Consider the following 17,058-nt stretch of genomic DNA (forward strand, 5'->3'; position numbering starts at 1 on the left):
ACAGCCAGTTTTTCCAACACCATTTATTAAAGAGACTGTCATTCTTCCAGTGAACCTGTTTGGCTCCTTTATCAAAGATAAGGTGTTTGAGTGTGTTTAGTTGTGGTTGTATCTTCTAATCTATTCCATTGATCTTTGGCTCTGTTTTGATTCCAGTACCATGTTGATTTTACTACAGTTGCTTTTTTAGTATAACTTCAAGTCAGGGATTGTGATGCCTCCTGCCTTGCCTTTATTGCTTAGAGCTGCCTGTCCTATTCTAGGTCTCTTCTCACTGCAGATGAATTTTAGGACTGATTTCTCTAGATCTATGAGGTATGTTGATGATATTTTTATTGGGATTGCATTGAATCTGTATAAGAGTTTTAGGAGAATGGCCATTTTCACAATATTTATTCTTCCTACCCATGAGCAAAGGATGTCTTTCCATTTTCTGAGATCATCTTCAATTTCTTTTTTCATTGTATTATAATTTTCTCTGTATTGGTCTTTCACTTCTTTCATGAGAATAATTACTAAATATTCATTTTTTTGTTGCTAGTGTAAAGGGTGTGGCTTCTCTTGTTTCTCTCTCTGTGATTTTGTTGTTAGTGTATACAAATGCTATTGAGTTTTGAGTATTGATTTTGTATCCAGCTACATTAGCGAATTTATTTATTGTATCTAAAAGTCTATCAATGGAGTTTTGGGGGTCTTCGATTTTTTTTTTGTCTTTTTCTTTTTTTATTGGTACTGGGGATCGAACTCACGACTGCCTGCTTGCAAGGCAGGTGCTTATGCCGCTGAGCTAAATCCCCAGCCCCTGGGGGTCTTCTATATAGAGTATCATGTCATCTGCAAAAAATCATAATTTAACTTCTTCTTTTCCTATCTTTACCTCTTTTATTTCTCTCTTGTCTAATTGCTCTGGTGAGTATTTCCAGTACTATATTAAACCAGAGTGGTGATAAAGGACATTCTTGTCTTGTGCCTGATTTTAAAGTAAAAGCCTTCAATTTACATACTGGCTGTTGGTTTGTCATTGATGGCCTTTATTATATTGAGGTAAAGCCCATCTATTCCAATTTTCTGTAAAGTTCTTATCATGAATGAATGTTGGACCATATTAAAAGCTTTTTCTGTATCTATAGAAATGATCATGTGATTGTTACTTTTGGTTTTATTGATATGGTGGATTACATTTATTGATTTACGTATGTTGAACCATCCTTGCATTCCTGGGATGAATCCCACTTGGTCATGGTGTATAACCATCTTGATGATTTGCTGCATCCTATTTGCCAATATTTTATTGAGGATTTTTGCATCTGTGTTCATTAGGGAGATTGATCTATAATTCTCTTTTTTATTGGGTCTTTCTCAGGTTTTGGTACTAGTGTAATGTTTGCTTCCAGGAATGACTTAGGGAGGATTGCTTCCCTTTCAATTTCATTGAAGAGTTTGAGGAATGTCGGCATTAAGTCTTCTTTGTACTTCTTGTACAGTTCCACAGTGAATCTGTCTGGGCCTGGGCTCTTCTTTGTAGATAAGGACTTAATTACATTATCAAATTCATTAATAGAAATTGGGCTATTTAGCAGTTTTACATCTTCTTTAGCTTTGGTACTTCATATGTTTCTAGGAATCTGTCTATTTCTTCTGTGTTATCAAACCTTGTAGAGGTTTTCAAAATAGGTGTTGATGGTCTTCCGTATGTTGCGTGAAGTATTGTTTTGTATTCTTTGACTTTCAGTCTGTGAGTATCCTTTTGTGTTAGATGGGTTTCTTGTAGACAGCATATGGTTGGATTTTGTTTCTTGATCCATTCTGCCAGCCTGTTTCTTTTAATTGATGCTTTGATACCATTTACATTAATGGTTATAACTCTTATATGTTGGTTTATTGTTGACTTGTTATCTTTCTGCTGTTGCATTTTTATCTTTCTGTTCTGTTTGTCTGCTTTGCTTAGTGGTTTTTTTAAGTGTATCTAAACTGTCTTTCAATATTTTTTGCAGGCTTGGCTTGGTGAAGTTCTCCAGCTGTTCTTTGTCATGGAAGGATCTTACTTCACCATCAATTTTGTAGGACAGTTTTTCAGAGTATTTTGCAAAGACCCAATAAAAAAGAGAATTATAGATCAATCTCCCTAATGAACACAGATGCTCCATTTTCTTCTTGACTTTGTGCTGAGAAGTCTGCTGTGATTCTGATAGGTTTTTCCTTTATAAATGATCTGTCTTTTCTCTCTGACAGCTTTTAATATTCTATTCTTATGTTGGATTTCTGGGGTCATGATTATTATATGTCTAGGTATAGTTTTATTTTTGTTATGACTATTTGGAATTCTATATGCTTCACTGATCCTGATGTCAGTTTCTGTTCTCATGTTTGGGAAATTTTCAGGTATTACTTCTCTAAATATCCTCTTGACTTCTTTTATGTTGTCCCTTCCTTTTCATTTATTCCTGTCAATCTTATGTTGTTTTTCTTTGCATCATCCTGCACTGTTGAATTGTTATTTCCTGATTCCTTGTTATTTTTAAAAGATCTTTCCTTTTCTGTTCACTAGCTGCAATCCTGTCTCCCAAGTCTGATATTCTATCTTCACTTTCATTGAGGCAGTTTTTACAACTTTCAATGGAATTTTTGATTTCCTGTGTATCTCTTTGCATCTGCTTTATGTATTCTATTTGTTTGTTATATTGTTCATCCAGGGATTCTAACTTTTTGTTTAGTTCCTCCAGTTTTTTTAACTGTGTCTGCTTCAGGTATGTTCAGCATCTCTTTCATTACTTTTATCATTTCATCTTTTACCTGGGAGATTATTTCTCATTTGAATTCTTTTAAAGCTTCTTGGAGTTGTTTCTTTATTTCAGTTGCTATTATTTCAGATATTTCAGGTGTATGGCATATATTTTCTCCTATGTACATTGCTCCTAAGGTTTCTTGGGATGGGCTAGAGGTTTGAGACTGCATTTTGGTCCTTCACTTTGTCATTTTCCTATATTTCTATGCTTCAAGTGTTGTTTCAAGGCTTCCCCTGGATTTGTTGGAAATCATCTCCCATGCCCTAGGCTCCTGGGATGAATACAAGTTGCTGAGCCTGGTCCATTTAGGCCGTCAGGCCCTCCTGTGCTGCCTTCAGTGTTTCAGGTAGCTGGGCAGGCACCTAACCACTGTGGATGGTGTGTTGAAGCTCTCCCCAGGCGAAGACCATTGCCCTGGAACTCACTTCACCTACTCTCAAATCTTGTAATTAATGAAGGTCACTTGGCATAAAATAGTTCATCCACAAAACTTCCCGAGGCTAGTCTAGTGTGCCTGGGTTCTGGATGGGTCCTTGAGTTCTGGAAGAGATGATCTTAAAGTCTCCCGGGGTTTAGGGGTAGCACAAATTTACCTCCACTACCACTGAGTTTCCCGGTTTGGGAGAAGGTCACTGGATGTGTCCTGGGCAGGCCTGGAACCTGCCAAGTGAAGCATAGTGTGACTGGCTCTGGGTGGGTCCTTGAGCTCCAGAAGAGATGTTCTTAGAATCACCGTGGGGCTCTGGATAATGTGCAGATTTACCCCAACCAGCTGTTTCCCCGTTTGGGAGGTCACTGGGCCTGTCCTGGGCAGGCCTGAAACCTGCCAAGCACAGCCTAGTGTGGCTGGGCTCTGGGAAGGTCCTTGAGCTCCAGAAGAGATGTTCTTAGAGTCTACCTGATGCTTGGGAAGGCTCGATTCACTCCAGCTGTCAGCTGAGTTTCTGGTTTGGAGAAGGTCACTGGGCATGTCTTGGGCAGGCCCTAAAGCCTGCCAAGCACAGCCCAGTGTGGCTGGGCTCTGGGCGGGTCTTTGAGCTCCGGAAGAGATGTTCTTAGAGTCTCCCCGGGGCTCTGGATAGCGTGCAGACTTACCCCAGACAGTTGTTTCCACCAAAATATTTTTTTTTGGTCTTTTTCGTTTTTATGGGTACCAGGGATCAAACTCACGACTCCCTGCTTGCAAGGCAGGCACTTATGCCGCTGAGCTAAATCCCCAGCACCCCAAAATATTTTTTAAAATAAAGCTTTGTGAAGTTTTTCAGGTGTCATAATATTGTTCAGGCCTCTTCATGTCATTCTAGAAAAGTTTCTGTTATGGTTGTGTCTGGATGTCCCTCAAAACCTCATGCAGCTGGGACTGAAATCTCTACAGTGAGCTAAATAAATCTTTTCTCTCTTTAATTTGGGGCATCAGGTATTTTGTTTCAGCAACAAGAAAAGTAGCTAAGACAGTTTCAAAGATAAAAACAGTGCTTGTGTATAAGTACATCAAATCTATTGAGGAAAAATATGTCATTTTATTACTACATGGCTCAGTCTAGCTAATCAAACATAATCTTGTTTTACAGTATGACACTCATATAAATTTTATGATTGTTGTGCTGTAGTTATTGAAAGTTTCTCAAGAGCTCCCCTGCATCCTCAATGCCGAGTTTTCACTCTGAAGCGAAACTGGGATATGGCTCCATCACTGTGTGTAGCAGCTGGTGATTGATTGTTTTCTGTGCATGTTTGCAAATTGAAATGTATCACAATTTAAAAACCAGGAAATAACATAATGTGAAATGTGTCTCAACAGCATATTAAAGGATCCCACACACTGTGATGTTTTTAGTAGCCAAAATATAATAGCCTAATATTTAAAAATATAAGGTTGGGTGCCTCAGGAAGAAGACAGGAAGGAAGGAAGTGGGTCCCCTGGACCCAGGAAGAATCTAAAGTACAAACTGAAGCTCACAGTGAGAGTGAAAAGAAAAACTTCAGCAAAGAAAAATGCAGCAGCCAGTGGCACCTTCTTCCTGAGATGGGATGCACTGCGCGAGAAAAGCTGTTTGAACCTGGAGACACATGGTCACAGTAACAGTGACAGCTGGTAACCCTGGACACGTCTGCAGAGAAATGGCAGTGGAAAGGAACAGCAGACATGGAGGACTGCACTGACTGTGGTCTTCAGTCTTTTATACCGGTTTCCTCATGTTGGCAGGAATCCCCCTTTGTCCAAAATTGAGTGCGGAGGATTCTGTCCTCCAGTGGGAGAGAGCAATTAGCTGGGCCCAATTCTGGAGATGGGCCAGCTGAGCTCAGAACCCAGAACTGCTGCCAGCTGTATCTAGCAGCTCCCACCTGGCATAGACCCATGAAGACTGCTCGGACTGTGGCAAGCCCGGTGAGTCTGGTCTCAGGGCTACCTGCTGGGCTTACCCACCACTCCACCAAAAGGCTGCTGCTGGCTTGCTGGGATAGAATGGCTCAATTTGAGCCATCTCCATAGGCTGTCTACTGGTGAACCCAGAGAATCCTGGAAGTGGCTTTGTTTTTTCTTTTTCATTTTTTTGTTCCTTTGTTTTTTATTTTTTGCTTTGTTTTTTTTTCTTTTCTCTTTCTCCTTCAATGTTCATATATGAGTATAAAAGTGGTTCCTCGGTTCTTTGTGGTTCTGTTCTGTTCCTTTTATCTCTTTCATCTTTCTTTTCCTTCAGTCTTCTACACCAGTTTCCCCAAGTTGGCAGGATTCCCCCTTTGTCCTCCAACCTTACTTGTAATCTCTTTCTCTTCTTCCACTTCTCTATTTTCTCTTTAATCCATTTTAAATTTTAACTCCCGAGGGCAAAATTGATACATTAAGGACTTACATTACATATAGTTCTCTGGTTTGTTTTACATTCTGTTAGATAATCATAAATCTAGTTCATATAGTTAAAAGTTGCAGATTAAGGGTTTGTCATTTTCTAGGCTGTGTTTGATGCTATTGGTACCACTATAACAAAAATTGACATAAATGTTCCAAACAGCTGTTGGTCCTGATATTCCATGAGTGAGATTGATGAAGGGTCACAGAAAATACTGTGACACAGTGCCAAAGAACCAGGGCCGGGGCCAAACAAGCAACAACTTCTTATCTCCAACAAACTGAGCAGGCAAGATCTTCAAAATCTAAAGTTTAAAATCCAAAAACCAGTTACACCTGGAAGATACCTCAGAGAAATACTCATCATCTAAGGGTCCTAAATACTAGCAATAAAGCAATCCACTGTAGGTAACTTAGAAGCATCACCCCATGAAGTAAACTAAAAAAAAGAAAAGAAATGAGAAGACACTTAAACAAGATGCAACACCAGACACCCAGTTCACCAAAGACAAACCCAAGGGGCAATGAGGTGAGAAAATCCAAAAGCACCCCATCAGGTCTCTCTGAAGTGGAAACAACAAGCAATTGAAAGAGGGTCTGGAAAAATGAAATCAGAAATGATCTCTCAGATGACTAAAGAGATTACCAAAATATACAACATTCTTAGCAGCATTAGAGCAGTCACAGACAAAAAATAGATAAGCTTAAGAAAATTATGGAAGAGCAGCATAGGAAAGAAATGGAATCGATAAAGCAGATTCAAGCAGACATCCAGGAAAATAAAAATTCCATTGGAAGTATTCAAAGAAAATTATGCTAATGTGAGTACAGGATCTCAGATATTAAAGATAGGCTTGCAGTTAGTGATCAGGTAAAGATTTCTCAAAACTAGCAAGGGACCATGAGAAACCAATCCAGCAGTCACTAGATGAGACAAAGAAGAATAACTTATGAGTGATTAGAGTCAATGAAAAAGCAGGAGACATCACAAATGACATTTAAAAATGTTCACAGATATGACAGAAAACTTTCTTGGTAGAGAAAAAGAATTTGACACACAGATAAATGAGGAATATAGAATTCTAATTAGCAATGATCAAAAACATCTATAGTTATATATATCATAATCAAGATTCCAGAAATTCAACACAAGAATAGAATCCTAAATACTGTTAGAGAAAAGAAACAAATCATCTGTAAAGGAATCAGAATTACATCATCAGAATTACAGGTGACTTTTCAGCACAAACTCTCAAGTCAACAAGAACTTGGAGTGAAGTACTTTAAGTTCCAAAGGAAAATAAATTTTTTTTTATTTAAAGAAAAGGAAACAAAAGAATACATGGAGATAAAAAGGGTAGAAATAATACAAACTTACAGAAAAACAAATGGTAAGAAATTGCTGGTTGATAAGTTACACATTGTCATCTTAGAAATAGCTGTTCATGTTATAGAATTAAAGTATTTAGAATGACATTCAAAAAGTGACACTACAAACCGTTCTGCTCTATGATCGAACAAAAGCTCAGTAATACGGTTATCAGTCCTACACATTTGTTTTACATCTCAAAGAGGGTAAGATTAAACATATCAAAACAGAACAAAGCAGTTAAAAAAACAATTTAAAGAAATACAGATTTCAAAGCAAGCCCACTGGAGATCTTCATTGTCTATCTAACTGTCTCTAGTTTCTTACAAATAGTTGTCCCCATCTTTACCCACTTTATATACTTATTGCATATTATAGAACTAATCAAATCATTGGAGGCTCTTTAGGTCCTCAAGTTGCAAATTAGGGAAGAAAATAGTAACTACCATCGCATCTCTCATTCTCTTCGTGGTAGCCGTCCCCATCTCTACATATGCTGAAATTGAACTCAAGAAACCAGTCCAATGTCATTCTAATCAGTGAACAATAGTATTGCTAGAATTTCTATCATAATGCTACAAAATTAGCCTCGGGTTTCTTAGCGTCTCTTCCTCAGAGTATCTGTTCATTACATCTTGCATTATATAATCTGTTCCCGTAAATAATTTTTTTAAAAAGACCCATGTGTGAATTTCTACATATATATCTATCCTCTCTGCATTATAGGGAATACCAAGTCATAGCAAGACAGCAAAACAATTTCCTAGAAAAACATGCAATGGATAAGACATATAAGACCACAATATAGATGATCTTTCATAGTTACTATGTTTTCTCTTCTTATTTTCAATAGATTTGACCACAACATGGCTTATTCTAGTTAAATATAGTATCACCTATTTTTATAAAAACTTAACTTTGACAGCATTGTAGGATTTGAGAGCTGTTACTAATTAATACCAGTATGGATATCCTTTACATCTTGTCATCCTCAGAGTAGTTGCCTCTACTTTTAGGGTTGATACTAACAAGCATACGAATTTCAAATAAAATCAGCCAAGGCCAACCCATGGTCTTATGATTCAGATTCAATTAAGATCAGTCATAGTAAGACAATGTAAGTATTGCAGGATTTCAGTTTAAGTTAATAGGAAAGTAAGGATAGTTACCATGGTATAACATGCTATTTTGGGGTCAAGATTTCTGTGCCCTCAAATCTGACATGAGTGGACAGACCAGTATAAAATAAATTCAAACTAAATATGTCAATAAGACTACTATGTCTTTTAAATCCTTATACATCATTAACAATGACCTCTGCCTTTTTCTTTTTTTTATAGAGTTTCAGAGCTGTCTATACTAAAGACTATAGCTTACTGTCTCTGCCTCATGTCTGCTACTCCACTTTTCTGCTATAATTTGTCCACCTTATTCCCTCATTGCACTGTCTGCCCCATTCACTGAGGCCTCTCTGCCACTGTTGCTGGAATCCTGGTGTCTCTTCCTCTCTTTCTCTGTAATGTCCTTCAGCACTCTCTGTAGGGTTGGACTGGTGGCCATGAACTCCCACAGTTCCTCCTTGTCTTGAAAGTATCTTATTTCTTCATTAATTTTGAGAGAGAGTTTTGACAGGTATATGAGCTTCGGTTGCATATTATTTTCTTTCAGGACTTGGAATATTTCTCCCCACTCCCTTCTTAAGAGATGGTGTTGATAAGTCTGCTGTTATTTTGATAGTTTTCTCATTGTAGGTAATCTGCATCTTTTCTCTGGCTGCTTTTAATATTCTGTTCTTTTGGTGGATTTCTGGAATCTTGATTATTATATGTCTAGGCATAGATCTGTTTTGGTTGTAAGTAGCTGGTGTTCTGTATGCCTGTTTTATCTGGATATCATTTCTTTTTGCTATACATGGGAAATTTTGCTTTAATATATCTGTGAATATTCTTTGTATTTCATTTTTGGTTGCTCCTGCTTCCTCACTCACATTCTTTATTCTTAAGTTATGTATCTTTTTGTCATCTTCTAGGTTTTGAATTGCTTCTTTCTGGTTCCTTGTTATTTTTAAGAGGCTTTTTCTTTCATGATCATATGTCATAAATCTCTCTTCAAGTTTCAGAAGGCTGTCTTTAGTTTCTGTCAAGGCATTTTGCCAGTGTTCAATGGAGTTTTTAGTTTCCTGGTATTCTCTTTGAATCTGTTTTATGCATTCTAAGTTGTGTTTAAATTCTTCTTCAGAAGTTTCTCTTTCTTTTCTGATTTCCTCAGTTCTTCCATCTGTGTTCTCTTGGGCGGGGCTTGTCATTTCTTTAATTAATCTCTTTATATCTTGCCTCACTTGAATCAGGAGTACAGCTTTAAATTCTTCTATGAGATCATGAACGTACTTTTTAATTTTGGCTGATGCTGTGTCGAGCAATGGATGGTTACTGTGCTTGTTCTCTTCAGTGTTTACTTCTCCTGGGCTTATTTTCTCATGTTGGGCAGCTGGAGATTTTTTTTTATTTTTATCTCTTGTCATGTTTCTGGTTTCTTTCAGACTGTCCTGGGGTTCTCTGGTCCTCTCCGAATTCCTTAGGGCCTTTCAGAAGCATGCTGACTTGAGTATTTGCTGTCCTCCCCAATTTCCTGTTATCTGGGGTAGGCTGGGATGCAGGGGCAGTACAGGCTAGTCTCCAGCCTCTGCGCCAGTCAATCTGTAAATTAGGCTGTACTTTCTGGATGCCACTGAGTTGTGACTATTTTGTATCTGTTATTGGGCCCCAAGCAGAGGCTTGGTTTAGCTCCAATAGCTCCTGCTGGTTCTCTTTGTACCAGAAGCAGCTGACTAATGTCACTATGGCACAGGGTTCTGCCCAAATCCCAGCTGTTCTCTTCCAGACCTCTCTGTGACAAGAGCACCAGAACAGCAGATCTGCCCAAATCCAAGATGGCTCCCACTAGTTCTCTGTATGATGCTGAAGCCAACACGGTACTCAGGTTCTGCCCAATTTCAAGATGCCTTCCACCAGCCCTCCCTACAGGGGGACTCAGTGATGTCACTGAGCTGTAGTTTCTGCCCAACTCTAAGATGGCTGCCACCAGACTCTGTGTTATTGATGTCCCCATGGTGGCGGGCACTGCCCAGTTCCAAGATGTTCTCTGGCCAATCCCAGCAGCCGCGGGTTCCCCAGTACTCACCAGGGTCCATGCCGCCCACCTTTCCCACACTCCCGGCACAGCGCAGAATGGTCAGAAATCCACGCAGCGTGTACTCCCAGCACAGTGCAGAACGGTCAGAAATCCACACAGCGTGCACTCCCGGCACAGCGCAGAACCAGAAAATAACTTTCAACCCAGATTGATATATTCCACAAAGCTATCTTTTAAAATTGATAGAGAAATAAGATACTTCTGTGAGAAAAAATATCTGAGAAATTTTATGACCACAAAACCAGCAAAATATTCTGAAGGACAGTCTAGAAAGATATAATAAGGACTACAGTTCCATGAACCACAACATAAGGAATCCATCAGGGAAGCAAAAAACTAAAGAGAAAGGGGAAAAAGCAAGGGAGCAAACAACAGGAAAATAACATGACAAGGATTAGTCATACTATCAGATATAACCATCAATGTTAATGGCCTCAGTTCACCAGTTAAAACACACAGACTTGGCAGAATGGATACACAAGCAAGATCCGACAATATGCTGCATACAAGAAACACAATTGAAAAAGAATTCATAGACTGAAAATCAAAGGATGGAAAAAGAATATTCCACGTGACAGGAGCCCAGAAAAAAACAAAGGTTAGCTATTCTATTTGCACACAAAGAGAATTTCAAGTCATGCCTGATTAAGAGAAATAAAGACAGTCACTACATTCTTGTAAAGGGAACAAAAGGGGAAGAGATAACAATCATAAATATATATGCAAAAAATATCAGTGTACTCAACTATATACAACAATTACTAACAGACATGAAAAATCAAAAAAGCTCTAATACAATTGTATTGGGAGACCTCAGTACCTCACTCACAAAAAGACAGACCAACTAAACAAAAACTCAATAATGAAATATTAGAACTAAATCAAACATTTGAACAAATGAACTTACTAGATGCCTATAGAGTGTTCTACTCCACAACATCAGAATACACATTCTTCTCAGCTGCACACAGGACTTTCTCCAAAACAGACCATTTACTGGCTCATAGACCATGCTTGAGTAAATGCAGAGGAATAGAAATTGTCCCATGCATACTATTAGACCACAGTGCAATGAAATTGGAAATCCGTGGCAAAAGGAAGCTACAAGAACTTCGTGAAGACATGGAAATTAAATAGCACCCTTCTGAACAACCAATGGGACATGGATAAAATTAAAGAAGCAATTAGACAGTTTTGACAGTGGAATTATAATAGCACTACAACATACTGGAACTTGTGGGACACAATGAAAGCAGTCTTCAGAGGAAAATTCATAGCAGCAAATTACCATATCAGGAAAACATAGCGAGCACAGATAAACAACTTAATGACAAACCTCAAAAATCTAAAAAGAGAACTTTAAGCTAAGCCAAAAGCTCATATGAAGGAACAAACTATGAAGATCAGAGCAGAAATGGAAACTGGAAACTAATAAACAATATAAAAAACTAATAAAACCATATACAAATCAATGAATTGAAGAGTTGGTTCTTTGAAAGATTAAATAAAATTGACAAAACTTTAGCCAACCTTATCAAATAAAGGACAGAAAAGACTCAAATCCATGCAATTAGGACTGAATAGGATACAATCACAACAGACCGTACAGAAATTCAAATCATCAATACCTTTTTTGAAAACTTTTGTTCTAATAAGATGGAAAATACAGAGGAAATGGGCAGATTCCTAGATACATATAAATTACCAAAGCTGAATCTAGAAGATATATAAATCCTACATAACCCAATATCAATGGAAATTGAAGATGTAATTAAAAACCTCTCAACAAAGAAAAGCCCAGGCCCTGAGTAATTCACTGCTGAATTCTGCAAGAAATTTAGAGAACATTTAACACCACTACTTCTCAGATTCTTTAATGGAATTGAAAGAGAAGAAATACTTCCAAATTCATTCCTAGAAGCAAGCATTACCATGTTACCAAAACCAGACAAGGGCTCAACTAAGAAAGAGAATTACAAACCAATTTCTCTAATGAACATTGATGCAAAAATCCTCAATAAGATTCTGGCAGACAAACTGCAGCAAATCGCCAAGAAGATTATACACCATAATCAAGAGGAATTCATCCCAGGAATGCAGGAATGGCTTGACATACATAAATCCATAAATACAATATACCATATTAACAGAACCAAGAATAAAAATCATATGATCATGACAATAGGTGCAGAAAAAAGTTTTTGACAAAGTCTAGCACCCATTCATGATTTTAAAAACCCTATAGAAAATTGGGATACATTACCTTTATCTCAACCTGATAAAGGTCACCTATGTAAAAGCATAATATCATAATAAGTGGACAAAAACTGAAAACTTTCTCTCTAAAATCAGGAACAGAACAAGGATGTCCACTGTCTTCACTCTAATTCAACATAGTCCTGGAAACTTTAGCTGGGGCAGAGACAAGAAATAAATAAAAGGGATAAAGATAGGAAAGGAAGAAGCTAAACTATGGTTAATTGTGGATGACATAATACTCTACATAGAAGACCAAAAAAACTCCACCAGAAGACTTCTAGATTTAATAAGCAAATTCAGTAATGTAGCTGGATACAAAGTCAACATTCAAAAATCAATAGCCTTCCTGTACATGAATAACAAAATCACTGAGAGAGAAATCAGGGAAACAATAACTTTTATGACAGCATCTGAAAAACTACCTAAGAATCAATCTAACAAAGGATGTAAAAGACCTCTACATTGGAAAACTACAGTATGCTGAAAAAGGAGATTGAAGAAGATATTAGAAAATGGAGAGATATCTCATGCTCTTGGGTAGGAAGAAACAATATAGTGAAAATGGCCACACTTCCAAAACTGTTATACAGATTCAATGAAGTCCCAATTAAAATTCTAACAGTATATCTCACAGACAATCCTAAAATTCATCTGGAACCAGAAGAGACCTATATAGCAAAGGCAATCCTAGGTAACAAAGATAAGACAGGGGGCATCACAATCCCTGATTTGAAATTATACTATAAAGTTACTGTGATAAAAAAATAGTGTGGTACAGGCCCAAAGATCAATGGAACAGATTAGAAGATGCAGAAATAACTCCAGACACACTAAGCTACTTTATCTTTGCCAAAGGTGCTAATCACATTCACTGGAAGAAAAATGACCTCTTTAATAATTTGGGAAAACTGGCTCTACACATGCCAAAGATTAAAACTTGACCCATATCTTTCACCATGTACTAAGCTAAAATCAGAATGGATCAAAGATCTCAATATTAAAACAGAAACATTAAATCTGCTGGAAGATAGAATAGATAAAACTCTTGAAGACATTGGTATAGGCAAAGATTTTGTGAACAAAACACAGATTGCACAGGAACTATCACAAAAAATCAATAACTGGGATCTCTCTCTATTGAAAAGCTTTTGCACAGCAAGAAAAACCAGCAACAGAGTGAAGAGTCATCCCACAACATGGGATAAAATGTTTGCCAGCTGTTCCTCCGACAATGGATTACATCGAGAATATATAAAGAACTTTAAAAAAAATCAGTCCTCCCAGATTCAAAGACGCAATCCAAAAGTGGGCATCTGAGATGATGAGTACACACTTCGCAGATGAAGAAACACAGGGGCTGGGGATTTAGCTCAGTGGCATAAGCACCTGCCTTGCAAGCAGGCAGTCATGAGTTCGATCCCCAGTACCGGAAAAAAGAAAAAAAAGAGATGAAGAAATGCAAACAGCATATAAATATGTAGAAAAATGTTCAACCTCACTGATCGTTCAAGAGGTGCAAATTAAAACAACACTGAGATTCCATCTGGCCCCAGAAAGAATGGCTACTATCAAGAAATTAGGTAATAACAAATGCTGGGGGGGGGGACTTTGGGAAAAATAACCCATCTCCACTGTTGATGGGAATGCAGACTGGTGCAACCACTGTAGAAATCAGTATGGAGATTCCTCAAAAAACCAGGAATAGAGGTCCCATTCTACCAAGCTCTTCCTATTCTGGGTATTTTCCCAAAAACATCATACCACAGCAATATATGTGCACCCATGTTTATAGCAGCACAATTTGTACTAGCTAGATCTTGGAAACAATTTAAAGCCCATCCACTGAGAAATGGATAAAAAGATGTGATATTTTTATACAATAGAGTACTACTCAGTCAAAAACAAGGATAAACTAGAGACTTTTTTGGGTAAATGGATGCAACTTGAGACCATACTCATAAGTGAAATAAATAAGACATGCACGTATAAACATATTGTCTCACTAGTGTGAGAAGCTGAAACAACATATGTATATGTGTATGTACATGTATATAAAAAACTAGTTAAGATAGTTATACTACTGATTTGTCTGAGTTCACTAAAATGAAAGATTTGTGCTGATATTGTTCAGACAATTGAATACAGATTTCTTGTGTTCTGGGTGAATGATTTGCAGTTGACAATGTGCAATATAGGCACCACTGTTGACTGACGTATATTGAAATTTAGTTTTATTTTTTCTTCTTTTCTCCTTGAAATAGCTTTGAATGCATGGTGGTACACACCTGTAATCCCAGCTACTTGTGAGGCTGAGTCAAGAGGAACACATATTTGAGCCTCACCTGGGCAAGGGTATTCATCCAATTCTCGTCAGTGACAGAATACCTAAGAAAAACCACTCAGGGAAAAGAAAGATTGATTTGAGCTCACACCTGCAGAGGGCTCAGTCCATAGTTAGCTGGCATCAGGGCAGAACCAACTGGGAAGAGAACAGCTCCCCCCAGGGGTCAGCCAGGAAGCAGAGAAGGGAAGAGGCAGAGAGGAGGTAGCCAAGGGCCAAACGTGTCCCCAGCCACACTCCAGAGACCCCGGGCTCAGCTAGATCCCAACTTCTACATCTCCATCAGCCCCAATAGTGCCATGGAACCGTGCCAAACCCTGCCTCTGAACCCCTGAGACGCTGCAAGCACATTTTAGGTCTGAACCATAGCACCATCTTAACCACATTCTGTTTCAAAAATAAAAATACAGACATCATACTCCCTGAGTTCAGTCCCCGTTACTCCCCTCCCCGCCAAAAAAGAAAAGAAAAAGACAGAACTGGTTTAAATACCGCCGTATCATTCACAACCAGGTTGTGGAAAAGCAGCAACACAGCAAGTCTCGAATACGGCCCCCAGCGTGGAGGGAGTCAGGTGCACGGGACAGGCTTCGGCTTCCCTGGGCTCCGGCGTGGCGATTGGCAGGGCAGGCTGTAAGAAGCCAGGGCCTTGCTACGAGGCATGGTCCCCCGGTACGTACCGTTGCCAGGCGTCATCTACCTGAATGATGGGTGCCCAGGGCCTGCACGGAAAGGCAATGTCAGCACCCAATGGGCACAGAGGCTCAGTTCCAAAGAACACGGAGGTGGAGGTAGTGAGGACTCCTCCAAAATTCGAGAGTGCCTGGCTCCACTGAACTGCCACTTTTGTGTAATATGACAAGTGTCACGGCAAGTGATTCTGACCACCATAAAACTCATAGGGCTGGATACAGTTTGGAGTAGAGAGCCTGCCCAGCCTGCACACGGCTCCAGGTCCCGCCCCGGCTAATGAGAGTAAAGCAAGAGCAGTAACTGTCAACACAGAAACAAGGGGAAGCCGTCTGCTTGAACCTGCAGCAGGCATCCGGCCAACTGGACGCACCCGCAAGAAGGCTATCTGGTGCCTCAGCTACAGGGAAGAACCCGGCCTCCCGCAGCGGTAGCCTGCGGACACCAGAGGGCGCGCGCGGACCGTCCACGCCTGACGCGTGCCACAGAGCAGACAGCAGCCCTGCAAGCGCTCGGCCACTGCATTGGATGCCCGCACCTGTGCGTGGAGGGGACGGGGCCACGCTGGCCACCTGGGCCCTGGAATAATGGGCTCTATTGGGTGCTGAGTGGGGGAGACCCAGGGCCACCCTCCTGCTGGTGCAGAGCCCAAGAGAAGGCAGAAGGAATGACCACACCCGGGGCTCAAGCCGGCAAGAGGAAGAACCAAGACGCCCCCCTCTCCAGGCGAAGCCCCTCACGCCCCCACAGGGCAGGGCCTCTCCTTTCTGCAGCCTCAGGCCATCCCACCTACTTTGAAGACACCCAGGGCCCAGCTGACCTGGCTGAACTGGGTGCCTGAGCCTCCACTCAGCTTGGAGCAGAGACAGAGGAAAAACCTGACCCCAGTACCAGCTACAGGTGGCCCTGTGGTCCAGGGCTTCCTTCCAGGGGGACCCTCTGACCTTGTGCTAGCTTTGAGCCAGGAACACACTTTGCCCTCTGCCCACTCAAGAGCCCCAATTCGACCGGCAACCCCTCCCATTCTCAATGGAACCCCGACCCTGAGCGCCCCCTGGCCCAGGAGGGAACCCCCGCCCAAGCCTAGGGGAGCCTAGAAACTCTTGGCTAGGGACCACTGTGAGAGTGCCCACCTGGGGCACCTCTAGTTGCATGTAGGATCTCTCCATGCACCCCAAACACTATCAAAGTCTGGAGGTAAGGGGAGGCTTGTCCTTTATCTGGGATGTGTGTCCTCGGTGGGCGCTCAGGGAACGTTCAAGAAGCGCCAGATAAAGGACGCTGCTGCCCCTGGGCAAATCCAGACCGCATCCCAGACACCAAGAGCCCGCTCTCCACCTGACCCCTCCCAAGCCAGTACGCTGTGCAGTCCAGGTCTGTAGGCCCCTCCTCCCTCCCACCCTGAGTCTGGCCCCTATCAGAGTGTCTGCCAGGCTGTGTCCCTCGGGGTGGGGTGAAACCCCCGGAGTGGGTGAGTGTCAGATACCAGGCCTCTAGTAGGTGGAGACCTAAACAAGGCAGCTTCTCACTTCGGGTCTGGAGAGTAGGACACCCGGGCAAGGAGGGATGT

Source organism: Cavia porcellus, unplaced genomic scaffold (assembly GCF_034190915.1).
Source record: "Cavia porcellus strain 051 isolate PalLab524CR breed Dunkin Hartley unplaced genomic scaffold, mCavPor4.1 scaffold_6, whole genome shotgun sequence".
In the NCBI taxonomy this organism is placed as follows: Eukaryota; Metazoa; Chordata; class Mammalia; order Rodentia; family Caviidae; genus Cavia; species Cavia porcellus.